General features: G+C 37.2%; 3 long non-coding RNA genes across 3 annotated transcripts; 1 reads left to right on the top strand and 2 right to left on the bottom strand.

Moving 5' to 3' along the window:
- Positions 1–1,379: 1,379 nt before the first annotated feature.
- LOC146059210 (uncharacterized) lies at positions 1,380–2,799 on the bottom strand. Its single transcript, XR_014470181.1, has 5 exons — positions 2,767–2,799; positions 2,387–2,665; positions 2,230–2,294; positions 2,042–2,142; positions 1,380–1,675 (listed from the first exon to the last, which is right to left on the bottom strand). It is a non-coding gene; the product is annotated as an uncharacterized LOC146059210 (long non-coding RNA).
- Positions 2,800–15,102: 12,303 nt separating this feature from the next.
- Positions 15,103–16,248, bottom strand: LOC146059209 (uncharacterized). Its single transcript, XR_014470180.1, has 4 exons — positions 16,129–16,248; positions 15,972–16,036; positions 15,784–15,884; positions 15,103–15,417 (listed from the first exon to the last, which is right to left on the bottom strand). It is a non-coding gene; the product is annotated as an uncharacterized LOC146059209 (long non-coding RNA).
- A 2,224-nt stretch (positions 16,249–18,472) lies between these two features.
- Positions 18,473–19,911, top strand: LOC146059208 (uncharacterized). The gene is made up of 5 exons (XR_014470179.1): positions 18,473–18,505; positions 18,607–18,885; positions 18,978–19,042; positions 19,130–19,230; positions 19,597–19,911. It is a non-coding gene; the product is annotated as an uncharacterized LOC146059208 (long non-coding RNA).
- Positions 19,912–21,658: the final 1,747 nt, after the last annotated feature.

The raw sequence follows: 21,658 nt of genomic DNA, 5'->3' as shown, positions 1-21,658 counted from the left end.
GTCTGCATTTTTTGCTGGGCCCACCACAGCGGCAGCGTGAGATTACACGCAGCCGCTGCTACCAAAATCATGGTGGCCTGGTGACATGGCGGAAAGCTGAGGGTCCCCTCTTTCCATGGGTACAATAATTTATAAAATAGGCCCTTGGGAACCGGAGATATCTGACTTCAAAGCAGTGGTTCCCATCCAAGCCTGTTAATTGCGCTTCCCAGTCAGATATTTCAGGTTCTGTCTGACTAATGCTGGGTACACATCAGGACGACTAGGGCACGATTCTGTCAATTTAGATCCAATTCCGACCGGTTGTATGCAGATTGTATGTACTTTTGTGCGGTTTTGTCATTTATTTGATCCGATTCCGATCCAATGCGCGTTCACGCCGCTCGTTTGGTCGCATCTTTGGTCCTACGTGCTGCAGGTAGGATCCGTCAATCCCAGGGCGACCGACCGTCAATCGCATGCAGATCGTGAGTGTTTTTTGCCACCTCCGTCGGCCGTCCGTCGGTGCGTCCGTCGTTTGATCCAGCCTATTTGAGTGGCATTTCCTAAACACTCCCCCAGCGCCATGTTTTTCCACATAGCAAACAGTGCTGGCGCAGCAGTTGGACTCTCCTTCTTGTCTCAGCTCCCAGAACAACAACCTGGTATGTTTGCACTCCCAATGCTCTCCTATGCATGCCCACTGTTGCCACCAATGTGTAAAGTGTGTATAGAGCACTGGTTTGGCAACCGAGCACCCGACCATGTCACTGTTTGCTCGGGTGGGCCCCATGTGTGTGTGTATAGATAGATATAACCATTGTCCACCATTGCAGTATTCCATGCACTCCTCTCTGCTAGGCCCCATTCACCTGTGTGTGTGTGTTTGTGTTTGTGTATATATAGATACGTATATACAGGGCTATTTTTCAGTAGGCTCCAGCAGGAACTGAGGCCCTTATTCTAGTTCACTCTTTCTGACAAAATATTTCTTAGATGGACAAAACCATGTGCACTGCAGGTGAGGCAGGTGTAAAACCCCGCCCAAATCTAATTATCTCTGCACAAGTAACACCTGCCTCACCTGCAGTGCACATGGTTTTGTCCATCTAATACCCCTTTTACACCAAAAACCCTGGTCCGACCCTGGTCTTTGAACGCTGGAGTTTCAAGGGTCTGACCCTGCTTTATACTGCATTTACACAGCACTTCGACCTGGGTCGGACCTGGGTCTGCACCATTTACACTGAACCTGGGTCAGCCCTGCCTTTCCTTGTTGATATATATATATATATATATCTATATATATATATATATATATAGATATATATATATATAGATATATATATATATAGATATATCTATATATATAACACACAAAATTCCTAGATTTGCGCTAATCCTGAATATCTAACGGTCGCTATAGCACTTGGCCCCCTACTAGTGAGGCCACACCAATCGAATACCACCACAATAGTGCTAATTAGCGCCCAGTAGTCACACTAGTCTTTCCTTATCTCTATACCATCCATAGACACATTTTTAAAATGAAAAACATTTATTGTAAAATCACTTTAAAACGATTTGTTTGTACAGTTTTCTCAACAGAAGATTTTCTTTATACAATGGATGTATGCAAAAAGCCCGACGCGTTTCGTCTCACAACGAGACTTCATCAGGGGTGCTTTACATATATCTATAAATAAAACATAGTAATAAGCATATCAGACGAGGAAAGACAAAAATATACATACAATTAAAATAATTTTTTTACATTTTTACAAATTGTCCTGTATGGATGAAGAACAGACGGAAGATATTCTTTTTATAGTATTACTTTTATCAGATTCGTATATAAGAAAAATACTATTTTTATTATTTTAAAATTCACCATATATCATTAATTGAAAAGAAAACATTTTTCTTGGAAATAAGATTCAAGCGGGAGGAAGGGGAGGAAAGAGAAACGTGGAAATTTCCAGCTTGCATTACTATTATCATATGAATTTTATATTTTATTCCCATAATTTTGTGAGTTTATGAAATAAAAAGCATGTCATACCTTGTTCGGTCTGTATAGTAATTTCTCAGCAGAGAATAAAATTTCGGTACTGGTTTTACTGTCAATGGTTCAAACCTGACTCCTCATTGGGTATACTACAACTACCAACAGAAATATATAGATTCAAACTCATGATATCAATTTTAATCTCAATTGATTTATATACACTCATTAGGTTTCAGTTTTACCTTTAATTTATAATCTGTTTTGCTGGTCCATAATAATTCTTCACTTTTTATTTTATGAGGAATATCTAATGGGTTCAATGAATATAACAAGTTTTATGACACATAAATCCAACCCATTTAGATCCCTTTCAAATTATATTTATGTTCATATACATACCGATTAGATTTTAGTTTTTTAGAATGACCAGGTGTTTGCGCTATCCTTGCGCCTCCACAGGTATAAAAAATCAGGTAAATTGGACCACAATTTAAAGTTTTTTTTATCCTTCTCTCTTCTATAAAGAGGGGAGAAAAGTATATTAAAACTTATTTTAAGCTAGTTACAGATGTCCCCTTTATAGTACTATTTTTATTAGATTTTTACATACCTCTAATGGATAGGTGATCCTATAATCCTTAGAGGCAAAAAAGCTTTCCAAAGGAACAAAGGAAATTCCTAATGGACGGCACATGAAAACATTGTATTACAATCAAAGTTTAGGGTAGCAAACACTATTTCCAGCTTTTATCCCCATAAGATCAAATAGCTTTTTGTACCTGGTATCTCCAGTAGTAGTGCTCTCCTCTGTATCCAATGTGCAAGTGATACCTGTATGCCCAGGTCTCCTATTTATAGGAGGAAGTCTATGACCTCACTTCCTGTGTCTCTATAAATGTGTATTTTTTTTTTTTTTTTTTTTTTATTTACTTTATTTTAAATATAATATAGATCTATTTATATAATTATCTATAATTAATAGTGCATTCATTAATTAATTATTTGAGTGAAATAATAATAATATTTTAATTGTGCCATAGTGAGCTTTAATTTTATATCTCTATACTCTCAGTAATTGATTTTTTACTTTATTTTAAATATAGTATAGATCTATTTATATAATTTTCTATAATTATTAGTGCATTCATTAATTAATTATTTTGGAGTGAAATAATAATAATATTTTAATTGTGCCATAGTGAGCTTTAATTTTATATCCCTATACTCTCAGTAATTGATTTTTTGTTTGTTTAAATATATCATAATTTATTTCCCCACTAATAATAGGAGCCCCTAAATCTCATGGATAGTCAACTGGAAACCGTGTTTGCCTTACAAAGTATAGATAGCATTAACCCTCTTAATCTAATTTTTATTTCAAGCCAAATTAGAATATTACTTGAAAAGTGATATGGGACCCAGAATGATAATGGACCCATACTTTTTGCTAAGCGGATGACAAACTATAACAATTTAAAGTTACATATTGACATATCTCCAACCTGATAGCAAGTTGTTACAATTTTACATATAAATACACCATATGGATATTATAAAGATATAACCGGCATAAATATTACAATGAAGTTGCAAGATTAACAAAGCATGGAATTTCACCCAAGCCCAGATGTAAAAAAAAAAAAAAAAAAAAAAAAAAAAAAAAAATCTTGGAACATTTTACAAGAGTGTTTACCCAGGTCATGGTAAAATTTACATACATATAGTATTTATCAGTATATTTTCATATTCACAATTTGTACAGGAATAACATTTCCCAATATTCCCAGTACATCACAAGAATACTAATGCGGTTGGAATGTACCTATATAAGGCCAAACTTAAAGAAAGGGAGTGATTTCAATGCATTCATTAAGTCCCTTTGGGGTCATGGTATCAAGGGAATAGATCCAAAAGGATTCTCTCATAGTTAATAGTCTGTCTTTATCACCTCCTCTTGGATCATCCTTAATTTGTTCCAAGACGGAAAATTTAAAGGAGCTTACTTCAGAGTTATGCTTACACTCAAAATGTCTAGGTAAGCTGTGTGTCTGTACTTTTTTCTTTATGTTACGTAAGTGCTCCTGAATGCGCAATTTCAGATTCCTCTTCGTCTTACCAATATATGATAAATTACAACCGCATTTTACAATATACACCACATAAGTGGAGTTACATGTTACCACATTTTGCATCCTATAATCTTTTTTCAGATGTTCTGGAATGCTAGGACCTTTCCTATCTATATACTGGCAGCATATACATTTATTAAAGGGATATAGTCCCTTCCTGTCAAACATATTCCCCATTTGTAATGGGGGATTTGAGTTTTTAACTTGTCTAAGTTTGCTAGGGGCCAGTATACTTTTAAGGTTTTTTGCCTTCCTGAAGACAATATCTGGTCTATCTGGAAGGTGAGGGCCTAAAACAGGGTCCATTTTTAATAGGTACCAATGTTTTTGGAGACATTTAGTAATTTGTTTGTTTTCCTGGCTATATTGTGTAATGAATGGTGTTAATTTTTTTGGGGTGGATTTTACCTTTACCTGAAGGAGATCCTGTCTATTTAATAAAGATGCTCTCTCTTGATCTTTTCGAATGTTTGAACTTTTATATCCTCTTTCCAAGAAGTTTCTAGCAAGTAAGTCAGATTGTTCCCAGTATGTTTCCACACTGCTACAATTCTTTCGGATTCTGACAAACTGGGCATAGGGGACGTTATTTTTCCACCTATCTAAATGGCAGCTGTTGGCTGGGATATAACTATTGGCATCTGTTTTTTTAAAAAATGTTTTGGTATTGATTTTATTTTCAGTGTCAACTGTTAATACCACGTCCAAAAAATCAATTTCAGTTTCATGCTCTTTATGTGTAAATTTCAAGTTGAAATCATTAATTTGCAACCCCTGGATAAAAGAGTCTAAGCTTGTCTTATCACCCTCCCACACCAAAATGAGGTCGTCTATATATCTTTTATAGAACTGGATATTATCATTTTTATATTTATATTCTTGACCTTCATACATCACTTCTTGTTCCCAACTGTTCATAAAAATGTTTGCGTATGACGGGGCAAACTTAGTGCCCATAGCCGTCCCTTGTTTTTGGACGTAATGGGCATGGTTAACCCCTTCCCGACATTTGACGTACATTTACGTCATGGCCGGGAAGCACTTCCCGACACATGGCGTAAATGTACGTCATGGCTTTAAACTGTCACCGCGTCTATAGACGCGGTGACAGTTTCAACATGTCTGCTGTCCCTGACAGCAGACATGTCCGTGCATGCCCCGGGGGGGCTGCGATGCCGCCCCCCCGTCGGCGATCGCTGTGATTGGCTGTTCAGTGTGAACAGCCATTCACAGCGTTTTCCTGTGTCACCGGCGAATAACGTTCGCCGGTGACACGGGATCAGAGGTGATTGGTGCTGTAAAGTACAGCACCAATCACCGCGGGGTGTAAGGGTGACACTGGTGTCACCCCACCTCACCCCGCCCGCCCCCAAAGGCCGTGATTGGTCCGTCGGACCGACGGACCAATCACAGCCAAGGAGGGGGATTTAAACTAACGGTGACTGCACTGCAGACGCCATTCCGGTCTGGAAAGCGTGCAGTGCGGTCACCGTACCCCCCTGCCGCCATACTGACCAGAACCTTGCTGCCTGCAATACTTACTTGATCGCTGCTGATTGATTACTGGATCCTGTTCAATAATTGTGCCTGTGAAATTGTGCTGCTGCACTGTATTAGCTAGATAGATAGAGAGATAGAGAGATAGATAGAGAGATAGATAGAGAGATAGATAGAGAGATAGATAGAGAGAGATAGAGAGAGATAGAGAGAGATAGAGAGAGATAGAGAGAGAGATAGTGTCAGAGAGTGCTATATTTTGTGCTGCTGCAGTGTGATATAGTTATAGATAGAGAGAGAGAGATAGAGAGAGAGAGATAGAGAGAGAGGCCTACTGACAGAGTGCTATATTTTGTGCTGCTGCAGTGTGATAGTTATAGAGAGATAGAGAGAGAGAGATAGAGAGAGATAGTGACAGATTGTGCTATATATTTTTTATATAACTGACTGCTGCCCCCTCCTTTTGTGCTGATCAGTATAAATTAACTGATCAGTAACTTTTTGGGGGCGCAGGGTTTTTTTTATATATAGATATACCTGTGAGTGCTGCTGCTGCAGTGTCATAGAGTGTTAGATAGTGTTAGATAGTGAGAGATAGAGAGATAGAGAGAGATAGTGATAGAGAGTGCTAAATTTTGTGTCTGCTGTCCCCGCCTTTTGTGCTGATCACTATATCTGAGGTGATCAGCAACTTTTTTGGGGGTACAGAGGTTTTTTTTTTTTTATATATACCTGTCAGTTGCACCAAAGGTTGTGCACCTGCTGCACCTCACTGGTAATCAGTGTCGCATCACTGATCACCTTTTTTTTTTGTGTGTGTGCTGTGGGGTATTTTTTTAATTTTTTTTTTTACACACACTGTGATTTTGTGGGTGTCCTGTGGCCGCTGTGCGCTGATCAGTGACGTACATCACTGATCATCTTTTTCGGCACAGGGTTGATCTATTTTTTTTTTTTTTTTGATCAAATTCCTGTTGCCTTTGAGCGCTGTTCAGTGACAGACGTTACTGACCAACATCTGTGCTCAATTTTTGGCGCAGGACCTTTTTTTTTTTTAACCCCTTCCTTTTTTTTTTTTTTAACCCCTTCATTTTTTTTTTTTTTTAACCCCTTCATTTTTTTTTTTTTTATTGGTATAAAGCATTTTTTTTTTTTTTCTGCACCACATACACACTACACACTACATACCCCCCGGATTGAAATAAAGTTTGTGCCCCCCCCTACACTATACACGTGTTGAAACATTTCACTACCGGTAACACAAAAATAAAAATGGCATCCCAAATGTCCTCCCAAATGTCCTCCCAAATGTCCTCCCAATCATCCAGGAGAATGTATTCAGTGGAGGAGGCATATGCCATGCTTGCTTCGGACTCTGACACAGGCAGTGATGCAAGCGGGGAATTTGAAGGATTTGCCTTAAGCTCCTCTTCCTCCTCTGCTGATGAGGGACCCCCTCAAAGACGCCCCCGTAGATCAGCTGAGATTCCCCCCCCAATAATTGATCTAGTATGGACCCCACCACCAGACAATTTTGAGCCCCAGGTTCCTGAGTTTTTGGGCATGCCAGGAATCCAATTTGATTCCACAGGTCTCAGAGAAATTGACTTTTTCAAATTATTTTTCTCTGATGATTTTATAAATTTAATGGTGGACCAAACTAATTTATATGCCCAGCAGTTTATTGCTCAAAACCCCACGTCATCATTTGCTAGGTGGACCCCTGTAGATGCAGTAGAGATGATGACGTTTTGGGGTCTGGTGTTTCATATGGGCATAGTAAAAAAGCCAGAAATTAGGCAATATTGGAGTACAGATGTTCTGTACAGTACTCCATTTTACCGTATGGCCATGCCCCGGACTCGATTTGAGACAATTCTTAAATTCATACATTACACCGATAATGCACAGTGCCCACCCAGAGATGATCCCACCTTTGACCGGCTATTCAAAGTCAGGCCGGTCATTGATCATTTCAGTGCCAAATTTGAAGAGGTGTACATCCCTGAAAAATTTATTTGTATCGACGAGTCCCTTATACATTTTAAAGGAAGGGTTAAATTCCGCCAGTACCTTCCCAATAAGAGGGCAAGGTATGGCATAAAAATGTATAAGCTGTGTGAAAGCACCTCAGGGTACACTCACAGGTTTAGGGTATATGAAGGGAAGGATTCAAGAATTGAACCGCCAGAATGCCCCCCCTCCCTCGTAGGTGTTAGTGGGAAAATTGTCTGGGATTTAGTGCACCCCTTCCTGGATAAAGGTTATCACCTCTATGTGGATAACTATTACACTAGCATCCCCCTGTTTAAGGCCCTTGGTTCAAGAGGTACAGCAGCTTGCGGTACTGTGCGCAAGAACCAAAGAGGCCTCCCAAAAACGCACATTGCCCAAGTAATGAGAAGGGGTGAAAGCAGGGGAATATGCAACGAAAATATGTTGTTGGTCAAATATAAGGACAAGAGGGATGTCCTTATACTGACAACAATTCACGGAGACAGTACCACCTCCGTCCCTGTACGAGGTACCAGTACCCACACCTCAAAACCTAATTGTATCCTGGATTACAATAGGTACATGGGCGGAGTGGATCTTTCAGATCAGGTACTGAAGCCGTACAGTGCCCTGCGGAAAACAAAAATCTGGTACAAGAAGGTGGCCGTGTATATCATCCAGATGGCACTGTATAACGCTTACGTGCTATTCCGTTCTACCGGCCAGAGGGGGACATTTATGCACTTTCAAGAGGAAGTCATAAAGGGCCTAATATTTGGGAACCAGCAGGCAGAGGGCCCCAGTACTTCTAGTACTGGCCCCCGTATTGTACCAGGGCAGCATTTTCCTGATGAAATCCCCTCCACTGGAAAAAAGGGCAGGACACAAAAAAGGTGCAAAGTTTGCTATAAAAAGGGAATAAGAAAGCAAACTATTTTCCAGTGTGACACTTGCCCCGACAAACCCGGCCTATGTATAAAGGAGTGTTTTAAATTATACCACACATCTATGGAATATTAGGTTCATAATTTCACCGTGCTTCGGGGGTCTTGCTAATGCCACATAGCACCCACCATTCATTCCACCAGAATCTGAGCCGCAAAATCCAAAAATCACTCCTTCCCTTCTGAGTCCTGCCATGCACCCAACTGGTATTTTTTGGTCACATGTGAGGCATTGCCGTACTTGGGAGAAATTGGGGCACAGATTTTGGGGTGCTTTTTCTCCTTCATTCCTTGTGAAATTGAAAAATTTTGAGCCAGAACTGCATTTTTGTGTAAAAAAATGTAATTTTTCATGTTCACTGCCCACTTGTATCAAAATTGGTGAAACCCCTGGGGGTTTGAAATGTACACTATACCCCTAGATGAATTCCCTGAGGGGTGTAGTTTGCAAAATGGGGTCACTTGTGGGGGGGTTCCACTGTATTGGTGCTTTGGGGGTCTTGCTAATGCGACATAGCACCCACCATTATTCCACCAGAATTTGTGCTGCAAAATCCAAATATCACTCCTTCCCTTCTGAGTCCTGCCACTTTTTGGTCACACATGAGGCATTGCCGTACTCGGGAGAAATTGGGGCACAGATTTTGGGGTGCTTTGTCTCCTTCATTCCTTCTGAAAATGAAAAATTTTGAGCCAGAACTGCATTTTTGTGTAAAAAAATGTAATTTTTCATTTTCACTGCCCACTTGTATCAAAATTGGTGAAACCCCTGGGGGTTTGAAATGTACACTCTACCCCTAGATGAATTCCCTGAGGGGTGTACTTCGCAAAATGGGGTGACTTGTGGGGGGGTTCCACTGTATTGGTGCAACATAGCACCCACCATTCATTCCACCAGAATCTGAGCTGCAAAATCCAAAAAATCACTCCTTCCGTTCTGAGTCCTGCCATGCACCCAACTGGTATTTTTTGGTCACATGTCAGGCATTGCCGTACTCGGGAGAAATTGGGGCACAGATTTTGGGGTGCTTTTTCTCCTTCATACCTTCTGAAAATTAAAAATTTTGAGCCAGAACTGCATTTTTGTGTAAAAAAATGTAATTTTTCATGTTCACTGCCCACTTGTATCAAAATTGGTGAAACCCCTGGGGGTTTGAAATGTACACTATACCCCTAGATGAATTCCCTGAGGGGTGTAGTTTGCAAAATGGGGTGACTTGTGGGGGGGTTCCACTGTATTGGTGCTTGGGGGGTCTTGCTAATGCCACATAGCACCCACCAAAATTCCACCAGAATCTGAGCTGCAAAATCCAAAAATCACTCCTTCCCTTCTGAGTCCTGCCATGCACCCAACTGGTATTTTTTGGTCACATGTCAGGCATTGCCGTACTCGGGAGAAATTGGGGCACAGATTTTGGGGTGCTTTTTCTCCTTCATACCTTCTGAAAATGAAAAATTTTGAGCCAGAACTGCATTTTTGTGTAAAAAAATGTAATTTTTCATGTTCACTGCCCACTTGTATCAAAATTGGTGAAACCCCTGGGGGTTTGAAATGTACACTATACCCCTAGATGAATTCCCTGAGGGGTGTAGTTTGCAAAATGGGGTGACTTGAGGGGGGGTTCCACTGTATTGGTGCTTGGGGGGTCTTGCTAATGCCACATAGCACCCACCAAAATTCCACCAGAATCTGAGCTGCAAAATCCAAAAATCACTCCTTCCCTTCTGAGTCCTGCCATGCACCCAACTGGTATTTTTTGGTCACATGTCAGGCATTGCCGTACTCGGGAGAAATTGGGGCACAGATTTTGGGGTGCTTTTTCTCCTTCATACCTTCTGAAAATGAAAAATTTTGAGCCAGAACTGCATTTTTGTGTAAAAAAATGTAATTTTTCATGTTCACTGCCCACTTGTATCAAAATTGGTGAAACCCCTGGGGGTTTGAAATGTACACTATACCCCTAGATGAATTCCCTGAGGGGTGTAGTTTGCAAAATGGGGTGACTTGTGGGGGGGTTCCACTGTATTGGTGCTTGGGGGGTCTTGCTAATGCCACATAGCACCCACCAAAATTCCACCAGAATCTGAGCTGCAAAATCCAAAAATCACTCCTTCCCTTCTGAGTCCTGCCATGCACCCAACTGGTATTTTTTGGTCACATGTCAGGCATTGCCGTACTCGGGAGAAATTGGGGCACAGATTTTGGGGTGCTTTTTCTCCTTCATACCTTCTGAAAATGAAAAATTTTGAGCCAGAACTGCATTTTTGTGTAAAAAAATGTAATTTTTCATGTTCACTGCCCACTTGTATCAAAATTGGTGAAACCCCTGGGGGTTTGAAATGTACACTATACCCCTAGATGAATTCCCTGAGGGGTGTACTTTGCAAAATGGGGTGACTTGTGGGGGGGTTCCACTGTATTGGTGCTTGGGGGGTCTTGCTAATGCGACATAGCACCCACCAAAATTCCACCAGAATCTGAGCTGCAAAATCCACAAAATCACTCCTTCCGTTCTGAGTCCTGCCATGCACCCAACTGGTATTTTATGGTCACATGTCAGGCATTGCCGTACTCGGGAGAAATTGGGGCACAGATTTTGGGGTGCTTTTTCTCCTTCATACCTTCTGAAAATTAAAAATTTTGAGGCAGAACTGCATTTTTGTGTAAAAAAATGTAATTTTTCATGTTCACTGCCCACTTGTATCAAAATTGGTGAAACCCCTGGGGGTTTGAAATGTACACTATACCCCTAGATGAATTCCCTGAGGGGTGTACTTTGCAAAATGGGGTGACTTGTGGGGGGGTTCCACTGTATTGATGCAACATAGCACCCACCATTCATTCCACCAAAATCTGAGCCGCAAAATCCAAAAATCACTCCTTCCCTTCTGAGTCCTGCCATGCACCCAACTGGTATTTTTTGGTCACATGTGAGGCATTGCCGTACTCGGGAGAAATTGGGGCACAGATTTTGGGGTGCTTTTTCTCCTTCATACCTTCTGAAAATTAAAAATTTTGAGCCTGAACTGCATTTTTGTGTAAAAAAATGTAATTTTTCATTTTCACTGCCCACTTGTATCAAAATTGGTGAAACCCCTGGGGGTTTGAAATGTACACTATACCCCTAGATGAATTCCCTGAGGGGTGTAGTTTGCAAAATGGGGTGACTTGTGGGGGGGTTCCACTGTATTGGTGCTTGGGGGGTCTTGCTAATGCGACATAGCACCCACCAAAATTCCACCAGAATCTGAGCTGCAAAATCCAAAAATCACTCCTTCCCTTCGGAGTCCTGCCATGCACCCAACTGGTATTTTTTGGTCACATGTGAGGCATTGCCGTACTCGGGAGAAATTGGGGCACATATTTTGGGGTGCTTTTTCTCCTTCATTCCTTGTGAAAATGAAAAATTTTGAGCCAGAACTGCATTTTTGTGTAAAAAATTTAATTTTTCATTTTCAATGCCCAGTTGTACCACAATTGGTGAAACCCCTGGGGGTTTGAAATGTACACTATACCCCTAGATGAATTCCCTGAGGGGTGTAGTTTGCAAAATGGGGTCACTTGTGGGGGGGTTCCTAAATTTTAGCATCTTATGGTGCCTAGAAACCTACATGGTGCCTAAAAAATAATCTCAGAAAAAGGAGTCTCCAAAATCAAGTAGGTGCTCCTTCTATTATGAAGCCTGTGGTTTGGTCAACGTGCACACTAGGGCCACATATAGGATATTTATGAAAACAAAAGAATTGGGGGAATCAATTTTTAGTCACATTTCTCTAGTAAAATGTACTGTGTTCCTTAGAAAAATGTATTAAAATTGCAAATCTGCAAAAAAAAAGAAATTTTGAAATTTCACCTACACTTTGTTTTAATTCCTGTGAAACACCTAAAGGGTTAACAAACTTCCAAAATGCTGTTTTGAATACTGTGAGGGGTGCAGTTTTTGAAATGGCATCATTTATGGGGGTGTCTCACATACAAGTCCCTCAAAGTCACATCAGAACTGAACTGGTCCCTAAAAAAATCAGTGTTTGAAATTTTCTTGAAAATTTGAGAATTTGCTATTCATATTGTAAGCCTCCTAGTGTCCAAAAAAATGAAAAGGAAGTTGAAATAATGATGGAAATATAAAGTAGACATATGGTCTATGTTAGTTATTAACTATTTTGAGTGGTATGATTATTTGTCTCACAAGCAGAAAATTTAACATTTTGCAAATCGCTAAATTTTCCATTTTTTCACGACATTTTGGTATTTTTCACAAAAAAACACAGACTGTATCGACCCAAATTTACCACTAATTTGAAGTACAATGTGTCACGAAAAAACAATCTCAAAATCACTGGGATAAGTAAAAGCAAAAAAAAGTTATCCCCACTTAAGTGAGACATGTCAGATTTGAAAAAAATGGCTCTGTCAGGAACGCCAAAACTAGCTCTGTCAGGAAGGGGTTAAACTCGAAATGGTTGTGGGTAAGGACAAATTGTATGCCGTCTAATATGAATGTTCTTTCTTTTTCAGTTGTTGTTATATCATCCATTAAAATATTTTTCACCGCTTCTATTCCCTTTTGGTGTGGTATACAAGTATAGAGGGCCTGAACATCAATTGTGGCCCATCTATACGTGGGCTTCCAACTGATAGTTTCCAGCTCCCTAAGAACTTGCGTGGAGTCTTTTAAGTAGGATCTTTGTGCCTTCACATAAGGTTGTAATTTTAGGTCTAGAAAGTGAGACAGGTTGGCTGTAAGTGACTCCACTCCTGCTACTATAGGCCGGCCTGGCGGATGAGTTTTGTTTTTATGTATTTTAGGTATATGGTATAACAATGCAGTTTTAGGTTTTTCTACATACAGATATTCCCATTCCTTTTTACAAATAACATTTTCTTTATAGGCTTTATTAAGTAGTGTCAGGAGTTCTTCTTTATAGAATTCTAGTGGATTATGATCTAATTTTTCATAGGTGGTGGGGTCGTCAATCAGTTTATATGCCTCCTCTAAATAGCTGGCCCGATCCTGCACGACCACTGCACCCCCTTTGTCGGCAATTTTTATAATAATTTCCTCATCTGTTTTTAGCTCTTTTAATGCCTTCTTTTCCTGTGAAGAGAGGTTACTGCATTTTTTATCATTAATTTGAAGATTCTTTAAATCTTCTTTGACCAAATCATAAAATATTTCCATGTGGTGTCCCTTTGATTCCACAGGGAAGAACTTAGATGGTGGGGCTACTAGAGGTTTAGGATTTAATGATTGATACATAGGATTTTTCAGGAAATGCCTCTCCAATGTTAGCCTCCTAATGTATCTATTAAGATCAATAAAGAGTTCAAATTTTTTTGAATGTTGATCAGGGGCGAATTTTAGGCCTTTATTTAATAACTCGATTTGTGGTTGCGAAAGGGTCTTTTTAGATAAGTTAAGGAGTCCTGTGTTAATGGGTCTTTCTGGAAGTGTGCAAACCTTTTCTTTTTTGGAGAGTTTTGCACCTCCTCTCTTTCCCCTTCTCCTAAAGATCTTTTCGTGCTCATCGGGGAATCCAATCTTTGATATAATGTTTCTTTTCCCTGTGTATGGGGGAAAATGGTTTTTCTCTTTTCTAAAAAATGATGACCTGGGGATGGAGATCTCATTACTTCGTATCTGTTTGATGTCTCAGGGTAATACGTTCGTCTAGGCGGTGTACGCTGTCTGTACCGCTCCCTTCTATCATGTTGGTTTCTATAGTAAGGGGATCTATCATGCTGGTTTCTATAATGAGGAGATCTTCCACGGTTCCTATCAAATCTTGAAAAGGAACGTTTTTGTTTTTGAAATGAGTTAAATCTGGGGCGAAAATGTTCTCTTTCATTGGAGAACACTTCTTCATTATTTTCCCTGTAATTCCTAGAATAATTCCGTGTACGTGCGGAATGTGTAGTATACCTTGTTTCTGGTTGTGTCCAATTATGCACATTCCCTCTTTCATAGTCTTGTTTGTCACGAACAAACTTCTTTTGCTTTCTAGATATAATATCTGTTTCCAGAGTATCTAATTTATTTTGTAAATCAATTACATCTTTCTTAAAGTCCTCATTTTCTTCGAACTTGGCCAATGACGTCTCTAACTTTTTTAATGAGTCTTCATATTTAACTAGTTCTTTTTTTCTCTCATTAGTAATAAGTGTGATTAGTTTTAATGAGCAATCATCTAAGATTTTATTCCAATTGCTCATAAAATCTACATTGTCTTGACCCATTGTAGGGTTCTTTATAATTCGTAGACCCCTCGGTATTCTCCCTACCTCCAAATACTTTTCTAAGGTAATTAGTTCATACCACCCCTTTAATTCCTTAGAGGCGATTTTTTCCATTTGGTTTAATAAATCATAATACTCCTCCTCCGTTCCTTCCATCTGTTCAACAGTTTCAATATCATCTAAAAAAATAGATCTACTTTTTAATTTTCTATTGGATCTATCTGTAATTACAGGCATTTTTGAGGGTTGTAGTTATTAATAAGCAGCAGTCTAGGAATTACTAGTAGAAAGCACAAGTTTACAACACACAAAATTCCTAGATTTGCGCTAATCCTGAATATCTAACGGTCGCTATAGCACTTGGCCCCCTACTAGTGAGGCCACACCAATCGAATACCACCACAATAGTGCTAATTAGCGCCCAGTAGTCACACTAGTCTTTCCTTATCTCTATACCATCCATAGACACATTTTTAAAATGAAAAACATTTATTGTAAAATCACTTTAAAACGATTTGTTTGTACAGTTTTCTCAACAGAAGATTTTCTTTATACAATGGATGTATGCAAAAAGCCCGACGCGTTTCGTCTCACAACGAGACTTCATCAGGGGTGCTTTACATATATCTATAAATAAAACATAGTAATAAGCATATCAGACGAGGAAAGACAAAAATATACATACAATTAAAATAATTTTTTTACATTTTTACAAATTGTCCTGTATGGATGAAGAACAGACGGAAGATATTCTTTTTATAGTATTACTTTTATCAGATTCGTATATAAGAAAAATACTATTTTTATTATTTTAAAATTCACCATATATCATTAATTGAAAAGAAAACATTTTTCTTGGAAATAAGATTCAAGCGGGAGGAAGGGGAGGAAAGAGAAACGTGGAAATTTCCAGCTTGCATTACTATTATCATATGAATTTTATATTTTATTCCCATAATTTTGTGAGTTTATGAAATAAAAAGCATGTCATACCTTGTTCGGTCTGTATAGTAATTTCTCAGCAGAGAATAAAATTTCGGTACTGGTTTTACTGTCAATGGTTCAAACCTGACTCCTCATTGGGTATACTACAACTACCAACAGAAATATATAGATTCAAACTCATGATATCAATTTTAATCTCAATTGATTTATATACACTCATTAGGTTTCAGTTTTACCTTTAATTTATAATCTGTTTTGCTGGTCCATAATAATTCTTCACTTTTTATTTTATGAGGAATATCTAATGGGTTCAATGAATATAACAAGTTTTATGACACATAAATCCAACCCATTTAGATCCCTTTCAAATTATATTTATGTTCATATACATACCGATTAGATTTTAGTTTTTTAGAATGACCAGGTGTTTGCGCTATCCTTGCGCCTCCACAGGTATAAAAAATCAGGTAAATTGGACCACAATTTAAAGTTTTTTTTATCCTTCTCTCTTCTATAAAGAGGGGAGAAAAGTATATTAAAACTTATTTTAAGCTAGTAACAGATGTCCCCTTTATAGTACTATTTTTATTAGATTTTTACATACCTCTAATGGATAGGTGATCCTATAATCCTTAGAGGCAAAAAAGCTTTCCAAAGGAACAAAGGAAATTCCTAATGGACGGCACATGAAAACATTGTATTACAATCAAAGTTTAGGGTAGCAAACACTATTTCCAGCTTTTATCCCCATAAGATCAAATAGCTTTTTGTACCTGGTATCTCCAGTAGTAGTGCTCTCCTCTGTATCCAATGTGCAAGTGATACCTGTATGCCCAGGTCTCCTATTTATAGGAGGAAGTCTATGACCTCACTTCCTGTGTCTCTATAAATGTGTATTTTTTTTTTTATTTTTTTTATTTACTTTATTTTAAATATAATATAGATCTATTTCTATAATTATCTATAATTAATAGTGCATTCATTAATTAATTATTTGAGTGAAATAATAATGATATTTTAATTGTGCCATAGTGAGCTTTAATTTTATATCTCTATACTCTCAGTAATTGATTTTTTACTTTATTTTAAATATAGTATAGATCTATTTATATAATTTTCTATAATTATTAGTGCATTCATTAATTAATTATTTTGGAGTGAAATAATAATAATATTTTAATTGTGCCATAGTGAGCTTTAATTTTATATCCCTATACTCTCAGTAATTGATTTTTTGTTTGTTTAAATATATCATAATTTATTTCCCCACTAATAATAGGAGCCCCTAAATCTCATGGATAGTCAACTGGAAATGCTGCCAGTATATAGATAGGAAAGGTCCTAGCATTCCAGAACATCTGAAAAAAGATTATAGGATGCAAAATGTGGTAACATGTAACTCCACTTATGTGGTGTATATTGTAAAATGCGGTTGTAATTTATCATATATTGGTAAGACAAAGAGGAATCTGAAATTGCGCATTCAGGAGCACTTACGTAACATAAAGAAAAAAGTACAGACACACAGCTTACCTAGACATTTTGAGTGTAAGCATAACTCTGAAGTAAGCTCCTTTAAATTTTCCGTCTTGGAACAAATTAAGGATGATCCAAGAGGAGGTGATAAAGACAGACTATTAACTATGAGAGAATCCTTTTGGATCTATTCCCTTGATACCATGACCCCAAAGGGACTTAATGAATGCATTGAAATCACTCCCTTTCTTTAAGTTTGGCCTTATATAGGTACATTCCAACCGCATTAGTATTCTTGTGATGTACTGGGAATATTGGGAAATGTTATTCCTGTACAAATTGTGAATATGAAAATATACTGATAAATACTATATGTATGTAAATTTTACCATGACCTGGGTAAACACTCTTGTAAAATGTTCCAAGATTTTTTTTTTTTTTTTTTTTTTACATCTGGGCTTGGGTGAAATTCCATGCTTTGTTAAGCTTGCAACTTCATTGTAATATTTATGCCGGTTATATCTTTATAATATCCATATGGTGTATTTATATGTAAAATTGTAACAACTTGCTATCAGGTTGGAGATATGTCAATATGTAACTTTAAATTGTTATAGTTTGTCATCCGCTTAGCAAAAAGTATGGGTCCATTATCATTCTGGGTCCCATATCACTTTTCAAGTAATATTCTAATTTGGCTTGAAATAAAAATTAGATTAAGAGGGTTAATGCTATCTATACTTTGTAAGGCAAACACGGTTTCCAGTTGACTATCCATGAGATTTAGGGGCTCCTATTATTAGTGGGGAAATAAATTATGATATATTTAAACAAACAAAAAATCAATTACTGAGAGTATAGGGATATAAAATTAAAGCTCACTATGGCACAATTAAAATATTATTATTATTTCACTCCAAAATAATTAATTAATGAATGCACTAATAATTATAGAAAATTATATAAATAGATCTATACTATATTTAAAATAAAGTAAAAAATCAATTACTGAGAGTATAGAGATATAAAATTAAAGCTCACTATGGCACAATTAAAATATTATTATTATTTCACTCAAATAATTAATTAATGAATGCACTATTAATTATAGATAATTATATAAATAGATCTATATTATATTTAAAATAAAGTAAAAAAAAAAAAAAAAAAATACACATTTATAGAGACACAGGAAGTGAGGTCATAGACTTCCTCCTATAAATAGGAGACCTGGGCATACAGGTATCACTTGCACATTGGATACAGAGGAGAGCACTACTACTGGAGATACCAGGTACAAAAAGCTATTTGATCTTATGGGGATAAAAGCTGGAAATAGTGTTTGCTACCCTAAACTTTGATTGTAATACAATGTTTTCATGTGCCGTCCATTAGGAATTTCCTTTGTTCCTTTGGAAAGCTTTTTTGCCTCTAAGGATTATAGGATCACCTATCCATTAGAGGTATGTAAAAATCTAATAAAAATAGTACTATAAAGGGGACATCTGTAACTAGCTTAAAATAAGTTTTAATATACTTTTCTCCCCTCTTTATAGAAGAGAGAAGGATAAAAAAAACTTTAAATTGTGGTCCAATTTACCTGATTTTTTATACCTGTGGAGGCGCAAGGATAGCGCAAACACCTGGTCATTCTAAAAAACTAAAATCTAATCGGTATGTATATGAACATAAATATAATTTGAAAGGGATCTAAATGGGTTGGATTTATGTGTCATAAAACTTGTTATATTCATTGAACCCATTAGATATTCCTCATAAAATAAAAAGTGAAGAATTATTATGGACCAGCAAAACAGATTATAAATTAAAGGTAAAACTGAAACCTAATGAGTGTATATAAATCAATTGAGATTAAAATTGATATCATGAGTTTGAATCTATATATTTCTGTTGGTAGTTGTAGTATACCCAATGAGGAGTCAGGTTTGAACCATTGACAGTAAAACCAGTACCGAAATTTTATTCTCTGCTGAGAAATTACTATACAGACCGAACAAGGTATGACATGCTTTTTATTTCATAAACTCACAAAATTATGGGAATAAAATATAAAATTCATATGATAATAGTAATGCAAGCTGGAAATTTCCACGTTTCTCTTTCCTCCCCTTCCTCCCGCTTGAATCTTATTTCCAAGAAAAATGTTTTCTTTTCAATTAATGATATATGGTGAATTTTAAAATAATAAAAATAGTATTTTTCTTATATACGAATCTGATAAAAGTAATACTATAAAAAGAATATCTTCCGTCTGTTCTTCATCCATACAGGACAATTTGTAAAAATGTAAAAAAATTATTTTAATTGTATGTATATTTTTGTCTTTCCTCGTCTGATATGCTTATTACTATGTTTTATTTATAGATATATGTAAAGCACCCCTGATGAAGTCTCGTTGTGAGACGAAACGCGTCGGGCTTTTTGCATACATCCATTGTATAAAGAAAATCTTCTGTTGAGAAAACTGTACAAACAAATCGTTTTAAAGTGATTTTACAATAAATGTTTTTCATTTTAAAAATGTGTCTATGGATGGTATAGAGATAAGGAAAGACTAGTGTGACTACTGGGCGCTAATTAGCACTATTGTGGTGGTATTCGATTGGTGTGGCCTCACTAGTAGGGGGCCAAGTGCTATAGCGACCGTTAGATATTCAGGATTAGCGCAAATCTAGGAATTTTGTGTGTTGTAAACTTGTGCTTTCTACTAGTAATTCCTAGACTGCTGCTTATTAATAACTACAACCCTCAAAAATGCCTGTAATTACAGATAGATCCAATAGAAAATTAAAAAGTAGATCTATTTTTTTAGATGATATTGAAACTGTTGAACAGATGGAAGGAACGGAGGAGGAGTATTATGATTTATTAAACCAAATGGAAAAAATCGCCTCTAAGGAATTAAAGGGGTGGTATGAACTAATTACCTTAGAAAAGTATTTGGAGGTAGGGAGAATACCGAGGGGTCTACGAATTATAAAGAACCCTACAATGGGTCAAGACAATGTAGATTTTATGAGCAATTGGAATAAAATCTTAGATGATTGCTCATTAAAACTAATCACACTTATTACTAATGAGAGAAAAAAAGAACTAGTTAAATATGAAGACTCATTAAAAAAGTTAGAGACGTCATTGGCCAAGTTCGAAGAAAATGAGGACTTTAAGAAAGATGTAATTGATTTACAAAATAAATTAGATACTCTGGAAACAGATATTATATCTAGAAAGCAAAAGAAGTTTGTTCGTGACAAACAAGACTATGAAAGAGGGAATGTGCATAATTGGACACAACCAGAAACAAGGTATACTACACATTCCGCACGTACACGGAATTATTCTAGGAATTACAGGGAAAATAATGAAGAAGTGTTCTCCAATGAAAGAGAACATTTTCGCCCCAGATTTAACTCATTTCAAAAACAAAAACGTTCCTTTTCAAGATTTGATAGGAACCGTGGAAGATCTCCTCATTATAGAAACCAGCATGATAGATCCCCTTACTATAGAAACCAACATGATAGAAGGGAGCGGTACAGACAGCGTACACCGCCTAGACGAACGTATTACCCTGAGACATCAAACAGATACGAAGTAATGAGATCTCCATCCCCAGGTCATCATTTTTTAGAAAAGAGAAAAACCATTTTCCCCCATACACAGGGAAAAGAAACATTATATCAAAGATTGGATTCCCCGATGAGCACGAAAAGATCTTTAGGAGAAGGGGAAAGAGAGGAGGTGCAAAACTCTCCAAAAAAGGAAAGGTTTGCACACTTCCAGAAAGACCCATTAACACAGGACTCCTTAACTTATCTAAAAAGACCCTTTCGCAACCACAAATCGAGTTATTAAATAAAGGCCTAAAATTCGCCCCTGATCAACATTCAAAAAAATTTGAACTCTTTATTGATCTTAATAGATACATTAGGAGGCTAACATTGGAGAGGCATTTCCTGAAAAATCCTATGTATCAATCATTAAATCCTAAACCTCTAGTAGCCCCACCATCTAAGTTCTTCCCTGTGGAATCAAAGGGACACCACATGGAAATATTTTATGATTTGGTCAAAGAAGATTTAAAGAATCTTCAAATTAATGATAAAAAATGCAGTAACCTCTCTTCACAGGAAAAGAAGGCATTAAAAGAGCTAAAAACAGATGAGGAAATTATTATAAAAATTGCCGACAAAGGGGGTGCAGTGGTCGTGCAGGATCGGGCCAGCTATTTAGAGGAGGCATATAAACTGATTGACGACCCCACCACCTATGAAAAATTAGATCATAATCCACTAGAATTCTATAAAGAAGAACTCCTGACACTACTTAATAAAGCCTATAAAGAAAATGTTATTTGTAAAAAGGAATGGGAATATCTGTATGTAGAAAAACCTAAAACTGCATTGTTATACCATATACCTAAAAT

Source organism: Crinia signifera, chromosome 2, assembly GCF_055691185.1.
Source record: "Crinia signifera chromosome 2, ASM5569118v1, whole genome shotgun sequence".
In the NCBI taxonomy this organism is placed as follows: domain Eukaryota; kingdom Metazoa; phylum Chordata; class Amphibia; order Anura; family Myobatrachidae; genus Crinia; species Crinia signifera.
Note: the sequence above shows the minus strand (reverse complement) of the source record. Positions and strands in the feature narration are given on the sequence as shown.